This window comes from Arvicanthis niloticus, chromosome 9, assembly GCF_011762505.2.
Source record: "Arvicanthis niloticus isolate mArvNil1 chromosome 9, mArvNil1.pat.X, whole genome shotgun sequence".
NCBI classification, from domain to species: Eukaryota; Metazoa; Chordata; class Mammalia; order Rodentia; family Muridae; genus Arvicanthis; species Arvicanthis niloticus.
Window position 1 is genome coordinate 4,247,509 of NC_047666.1, and position 8,521 is coordinate 4,256,029.

General features: G+C 39.0%; 1 protein-coding gene across 1 annotated transcript in view; it reads left to right on the top strand.

The window, feature by feature from the left end:
• The window catches only part of Grid2 (glutamate ionotropic receptor delta type subunit 2), a 1,355,396-nt gene that overhangs the window by 1,339,385 nt on the left and 7,490 nt on the right, over window positions 1-8,521 (top strand). The window lies entirely within an intron of this gene.

Genomic DNA, 8,521 nt, shown 5'->3' on the forward strand with positions numbered 1-8,521 from the left:
GCAGTCTTCCTTTAGGGAAGCCGTGGACAAGATAAACCACAATTTATTTCCATCGTGAGTGTCTCTTCAAACTACAAAATCTCACTCACAACCGCGCTACCAGGGTGTCCCTACTCTGCAGCATAAATGATAGGTCGCTTTGAGATGGCAGGGGCAGTCTGCAGAGTTTTATTTCCAGGGAGACAGGGCAGGATTTGCTGCTATGCAGACTGAATAATGTTGGAAGCCAACATCATGTCACATTTTGTGTGCACTTTGCAAAGATTAATCCAAGCGTTACAAATGGGACACAGACTGCCATTGTCCCGGGGACACTTTAATAACCCACACCTACAATATTCAACCTGTTGTTTGCACAGGGACAACTTTGGGACACAAAAACCCACCAGAACGACTCAGGGAAGAAGGCGCGGAGAGGCAGAGCCCCAGGCGCCAGCATCTCTCCATCTCATCCTTCATGGCAAATGAGTATGTTCAGAGTTCATTTATGCCTGAAGGTGGGGGTCGCCGCCGCCTGCTTTCTTCAAAGCTTCTCTAGAAGCGGCGCTTGAATATGCAGCTAGCTGACTTGCTCTCTCACTTGTGCGGGCTCTGCCAGGGTTTTCCAACTGCAGGTGATTTGTGCTTCATTTTGCATAAAACAGCCCACGTGAAATAACCGCGGTCCCCTCAGAGTAAATCGTGTCGCTGTCTCTTTGATTGTGCTCCCCATCCCCCTCCCCTCCTTAGAGTGATAGCATCTGTTGTTCTATGACACTCTTTGGAACGGGAGGCTAGGGAGAAAGCTGCAGGATCAGAGGACTGAACGCCAGATGATTGGAACTCACGGTTGCTTGTCCCTAATCCATCATCTTCAAGTCCTCGCAGAGACCGCTCAAGATCACACTCCTACCTACCTTCTCCAGCCACTGAGGGCCTGCCAGGTCAGAAGGCAACTAGCCTCACGCTGAGTTTCAGGCAGTAGTAAGCTGCCTTTCACAGAACTGTTTGGAGAATCACAGCTGTAATTATTTAATTTCAGAAATATGTAATGGTATTGTACACATTACTTGTTTCTTTTCATAAAACATCATTGTCACAATAGATAATAGCTAGACTGTAAAAGACAGGAACATCCAAACCCAGATCAATGAATGAATAAAGAAATAACCCTGAAAAATCACAATAAGACAAAAAGTACTTACAGAATCACCTTTTGTAATTTTTATGCTTCCTTAATTCAACATATACTGTGACTGTATATTATGCTTACAAAAAGTAACCAATTCAAATCACTTTCACTTATTTAAATGTGTGTGTGTGTGTGTGTGTGTGTGTGTGTGTGTGTGTGTGTAAAACCTGTATGCGGAAGTTTCAGACGTTAGTTCTCTCCTTCCACCATATTGGCTCCTGGAATTGAACTCAGGTTCTCAGACTTGGTGGCAAGTACATCTATGCACAGACCCATCTTACTGTCCATTAAATTGTACTTTAATGACAAGTTCCCGATATGTGAACACTTACGAGAGACAGAAACCATGACAGTACATGTTTTGCTAAAGGACACTCTCCTGCAGTTTAAACTCAAGCTTGGTCCTGACTTAAATAAGATCATTATATTCGTCAAGATACAACACTCCATATCTACTTTAGTGTTTGGTAAATAAAAAAACATTTTATTAGGAGTCCCATATTGTTTCATTGACATTTTTATCACCACTCGTATTATCAGGTAAGTACAGGCTGATTTTTATAAGGAGAGTTAAGCTTGATATGACAGTGGTGTGATTACCTCAGGAATGAGCGCATGACACCTTCAGTTAAGAGTTACAAAGTGGGTCAAGCTCAGCATGAGACAATAATGAAATTCAGCTAGTATCAGACGGACCTGAGAGCATAAGACAAAGGCTCTCTACTCAAGGCCTCTCAGAGCTGGAGCAAAAGTTTTGTTAGCTGCATTTGGTTCTGGAGCCCAGAATTCGCCTCCAAGGTCACATGGTTGTTGGGATGCAGTTGCTTGCAGTGCTGTGACAGGCATCTGTCTGTCTGCCCGACCTGCTTCCCTCAGTTTATTCCTAAGCAGCCATTTTCATGGGACCTCCCAGGCTTCTGAAAGGGCTAAGGTTCCCCCAGGAGCTGCCAATCAGGTCAGGCCCACTCATCTACTCTGTTTGACTGACTGCATTAAGATGTCTCATTTTAATTTTTAAACTTTTATCTATGTCTATTCAATGTGTGTGTGCATGTATTTAGAAGATATGTAATAGGTGTTTCTAGAATTCTGTCCTGTACATGAGAGAACTGGAGAAGCAGGAATGGCAGAGAGAAAGTGGGAGCATTTGTAAGGAAAAATGGAAAATATTTTCCTTAAAAAAAAAAAAAAATGGTGGGAGAAGTTACTGGTTTGGGCAGATTACACTTGGTAAAAGGGGACAGAGAGAAGGTCACAGATTTCCAGAGGGATAATCTCGGGATCCCAGAATTTCCAAAGGATCCTGCTTCCACTAAATTATCAGAAGCAGCAAAACCATTAGAATCAAAAGCAATACTATCTCAGCCTGGGGCAATGAGCAGCTTCCTAAGATGCTAGTGTGGACTTCCATGCAGAGGCAACTTCTACATCAATAGCTGTGTGTTGTCATAAATTCTGTAAGTCAGTCAGCGTGAAAAAGAAAAGCAACCTATAGCCATCACTAAGAGTGAGCTCCACATACATGTCTCAATCCATGTTGGAGACAGTCAAGAATAACATAATATGGGGCACGGGCTCCCACTGTGTGCCATCACCACAGTCTGCCTTCATGAACTCTCAACCTAGCATGATTGCTCTGTTAAATTACCGACAACGTGGGTATCTGTTTCTTTAACACAAATGTTTCAGAGCTTTTCTACAGCTTGGAGGTTTCAGTCTCGTGTTATTTATTCAATTGTCACATCCTAGACCAGTGATTCTGAACCCAACCTGTAGGTAAAATGACTCTTTCACAGTGGTCACTTGACTGCATCAGAAACCACAGATATTTATATTACAATTCGTAACAACAGCAATCTTGCAGTAGTGATGAAAATAATTTTATGGTTGGGGGCCGCCACACCATGAGGAACTATATTAAAGGGTTGCAGCATTCTGGAAGGTGAGAAGCACTGGCCTAGAGCAAGGCTGAAGACCTGGGTTCATTCATAGAGTCAGCATGGGTTGCATGCTGTTAATGTGGAAGTCGGCTAGGCTGGGAACATACGTGACAGCAACTCTCTCCTTTAATATTCCAAGAGTAGGAAAAGGCCAGGAAGACAAGGGGGGTGGAGCATGTGCAGTGACTACCTCACTGGAAAAGGAAGACCAAACTATGTATCCTGTCCCTGAAAAGTGGACGAGCTTGAGCACACACACTGTTTTAAAGATCAGTCCTTGATCTCTCACCTGTTAACTGGTGTCCATATTGCTAGCTCTGCCTCACCGTGGTGTTAGGGCTCTGAAGATGTTTATAAATGTTACCATGAATAACACACTGCAATGTGGTGCATTGGTCCAGCTCACACAGCTTTATGCTGGTCATTGCAGTTGCTGACGCCCCTAGACTGTTTTCTTCATAAAAAAAAAAAAAAAAAAAAAAAAAAAAAAAAAAAAAAAAAAAAAAACAAGTTGGAACTCTTGGTCCCTGGAGTCCTAAAAAGGAGGTCATAACCTCAACCAGCCCACTTCTTCTTTTTTAAAAAAGTCCCTAGATTATATTCAGTCAGATTTACTGGAGCTCAGAGAATGCGGATTAAAAAACAAAGAATAGGAAATATTAAATTGCATAAGTAGCCTTAAAGAATAACCAAACAATGTTTTAGAAGATAGTTAGTAACTAAAATAAAAAATAAATAAATCAATTATTGTATAATTCTAATCCCTAAATATTTGGTGAAACTCAATCAGCAAAGTCATTGCATTAGTTAGCTGGATGTCTTCTCTCAAATGTATCCTATGACTTGTTTTGTAAGTAAATGTTTAATATAATATATAAAATTCTGGAATCTTATTCCCAATCCGATTACTATTTTTAAGAGAAAAATCTGTGAATATATTCAGAACTGTTTTTTTTTCCTAAGCAATTTCTGTTGGCATAGCTGTAGCTACAATACTTTGTTGTTATTAGGTAAGTTAGCACAGTGTGGTTCTGGCTCACCTGAAACTCTCTATGTTAACTAGGCTGGCTTTGAACTCCTAGATATCTGCTTCTGCCTTCCAAGTGTTAGGATTAAAGATGTGTGTCACCATACCCTGCTAAGGCTGTAAAAATTTTTAGAGGAACAAGGAAACTGAATTTTAGATCTTGGTAAAGTGAAATGAAATACTTCTAGACCTAGAGTCATAAATCCACTTTAAAAACCTGACTATCTCTGGTTTGTTTTAGAGTATAGACCAGGTGCTGTTCTGATATTTGCCAGTTCATAATGAAATCTTATAGGATAATGACAGCATCCCTGCAGGAAAGGGGGACACAGGAAATGACAACTCAGAGAAGGATGAAGTTTGTATCCAATTCACTTTGCATCAGCATGGTGCAGAAAGCAGCAATCCTCCTTGACCCAGGAGGCTCTGAAACTGCTTCTTCACAGCAGAGCAAGTATGACTTAGAATGGGAGACATGCACTGACTCAGTAAGCCATTGCCAAAACACCAAAGAGTGCCACAGTGTCTGACATGCACCTGTGCGTCTGACCAAATTTAAGTTCAAACACTTCTGAAACATCTAATTTCAGAAATGTTGTGTGACCTTGAGGAAAGAAACAAGATGAATTCATGATCCAGCTCAACAAAGGCTTCGTTGGCATGCATATGCCTCTCCATCTCCGGTGCTCTTCTGTGTCTGAGTCGTTAATGATGGGGGTTTTGTTTAAGCAGAATGACCCCTACAGAATGTTTCAGGTGTCCACTACTGTCAGAGGTTGTTTGTATGCTGTGGAGAATGTTCACCCTAGGATCAATACACTACTGATAACTCGGCTGCACACTGAAAGCAGTAGGATGCCCTGTAGTCAAGAAGGGAATGCGGTCATTGCCAATTTATTACAAGAATTATTCCATATTTTTCTAAAAACACATATTCCGGCTATATTTGAAAAATTATGTCATTTCTTTCTTTAAACATAGATAGATAGATAGATAGATAGATAGATAGATAGATAGATAGATAGATAGAGATGGATATTTCAAATATATATATGTGTGTATACATACATTCACGCATACATATATACATACTTAAATACATACATACACACACATATACCAATGTTCAAAATATGACAATCATCTGTTTGGTTGATTTATCACCTAATCATGAAATAAGTTGAGAATACAAAAGTAATACAGTATTGGCACTAAAATGATATTTCTAGAAGTTTGCAGCAATGTCATGAGCCACAGACATACTATTAGTGTGTGGTGGGTTTAGAAACTGGCGTCCCAGGCATTCGAAAGTAAATGCTGGTAAGTTTTTATTTTTTCACAGATCAATGTTTTAGCAATACCAACTTCTTCAGTTATGCTGATAGTGTGTTTACATGAAATGAACTCAGTGTGGAGAGAAAATCCAACAAAATTTCCATCGTTCACAGTGGTTTTCCAAGTTTGTCAAGTCAGAAAATTACCAAATTTCTATCAAGCTTGCTTTTCTAAGTATTTTGTTGTTGATTTTTTAATAAAATGTTTCTTTTCATTTAATTATCGTTTAAGTTTTTGTTTTAGCTTGGATGCTTTTTAGGTTGAATACATTTTTGTGTGTATAAACTTAAATTGCACTATTTTCCCTTATCTTCTGCTTTGTTTTTGTTCTTTTGATTTTCAGTTCCAAGTTCTAATTCAGTGACATAGTCCTGAAAGATTTGTCACATAAAATATATGTGAGTAAACATACATACGTTTTAAGTAGAATGTAGTGTGTTTATTAAACATTTTTAACTTTTGTAGTAGAAGTGCTACTTGTGGATGTGAAATAATTATCGTCTCTGTGAATAGGTGATGTAGACAGTGTGCCTAACAGTAACACTGCAGCACTCACACCTCATCCCTCTCACCTCTGCACAGCACATAAAGAGTTAAAGCATGGCACTATCTTACATGATTTGTGATGGAAAATAACAAAGGGAAGTAGATGACCCCGGGCCCCACACAACTTGGTACTACAGTTCTCACACATATTGACACTGCAGCAGCAGTAAAGCAGAACTAAATTCGTTTATAATTACAAAAGAAATCCAGATGAAGAAATAAGTATCTAATCCATACAGACACATCTCATGTTAGATTTTTACCATGGGGTCAACAAATCTGCACTTTACACATTGTGAAGCTCTTAGCCTTTAAAATCACGGGTGTGGAATACACTGAACTTTGCTGTTTCGGGGAAGAGAAAAGGTTTTGTTTTGGGCTGCAGGGCTAGCTATTGTACAGTAGCCTCTCAGACCTGTGTGCTGATGTTTCCGATTCCTGGGAAGTACTCTTTGCTGAAGGGCGTGCCCTGCAGCACATCAAAAGAACCAAGTTCTACAAAAGAAAAAAGAAACTCAAGTAGGCTTGAATGTACAAAGACAGGGAGAAAGAGATGAGAAAGGGGCCAGGCAGAGTGTTGAATACAAAATGAGTCCAGCCAACCCCAGGGGCGCATCACTTACATTTATCTTATTCTGAGAGAGGGGCGTCAAAACCAGTCCTGACACAAACCACCTACTGCCATTGACTTTGGCTCGATGTGTGAGTGTCTGTGTGTGTGTGTGTGTGTGTGTGTGTGTGTGTGTGTGAGAGAGAGAGAGAGAGAGAGAGAGAGAGAGAGAGAGAGAGAGAGAGAGAGCTCTACACTGAACAACAACAAAACGTTTCACAAGTAATCACTATTATCTCACAAGAGCTAAGACAACTTTTAAAAGTGTAGAGTCCCAAGTGAGTCTCCTTAGTGTTTCCATCTAAATCCTGTAATTGTGTGTTGCTTTAACATCTTTGCTACAGCATTTAAACCCCCACTCCTATACTTACCAAACCTGTGGAACCTTCAGCTTATGCTTGCAGCGTTTTACGTGTGCTTGTCACCTTTCAAGGCAACACTGATCATTACTTCTCTGCAGAAAGTTCTATTTTATGGGATAAACAGAAAACATGAGTATTTACTGCAAATGTCCTAAAAACTAAAGAGACAGGGACAAGGCTTCTTTGTGCTAATTTCCTTTTGTTGAAGGAATGCCCCCAAATCCGTATAGGTTAGACACTTTAAGATCATATCAGAATAAGTCTCCTCTGAACATATCACTGTTCCCACTAAGAAAGTTCTGAATGCCTAAACACACTTTCCAGAGGCAGAAAGCCAAATGCCAAGCCTGACTTTGTTGTAATTCTGCAATGAAACGGGTACCTTTGAAATTGTGCTTTAGCGGTGAGTCAGTCAAGAGTGAGTCAAGACGAACTTGCAGAGCCATGAAAGAAGCACACTTAGAACTTTAATTCTATTGGTTTTCTCACCATGCTTGCTATAATTAGTATGTGGGTATGTTCAGATTTCACCAAGTTTCCAAGAAGGTATAATCTAATATACCAATGGACAACTTAAAGAGTATATATAATGTATGTGTAATAGTCCATCCTATTTGTCTCAGTTTTTATTTACCTTTCTTGTGTTTTTCTACCTAATTGTAATTGTATTACTTCTGGTTTTTTTTTTCTTATTATTTCTCTATGAGAAGGATACCTCCATTATAATATTGTAATTCTTGCATATTGCTTTTTTTTTCATCAGAGTTTAACATTAAAACTAAACTTTTCACAGCGAAAGGTCACAAACACATGCAGGCAAGTGTATCAGGCTTCTGAATGGAGTGTGCCAAGTGCTGTCTGATAGCCTTGCTTAACAAAGTGCTTCATTCAGCCAGCAGGCTCCAGTCAAAGGAAAATCAAAACCCTATTGAGATGGAGTTCAACCTTGCAGTCTTAAATAATTACCATCATCTTTGGAAGCTTGTCCTCTGGGTTTTTCTCTTTTGTTTTTGTTTTTTTTTTTTTATTGTTTTTTCTTTTTAGATATTTTTAAAGTTTTATTTAAGTAATTTATTTAAAATTTTTTAAATTTAAATTTAAGTTTTTAAATTATTTATTGAAATAATTTATAATTTCAGAGAGTTTGTAGTCCAGGACTCATTACATGCAAATCTGATACATTAATAACATAAAAACAAAATTCTACCAATTCACTAACATTTTTAAAAGTCTGAGCTGAGATAAAGAGAAACCAAAGAGATACAGCACTGTGAGGACCTGGATGCTGACCCCACTGTCTCCATCTCCAAAACTAGTCCTGATCAAACACACACTGTGAAAATTCACTGCATGTTGTCATGCGGTGACAATTGCTTTATATACTTTTTCTGATTACCATTTACACACCACAAAATATAAAACAATATTGTAATAAAAAATAAAAATCCTAACAGTGGAAAAGCAAATAAAAGACTTTACAAAAGGACAAACACAAAAACATTAGGCGTCCACTCTTTGGGTTGCCTGTAT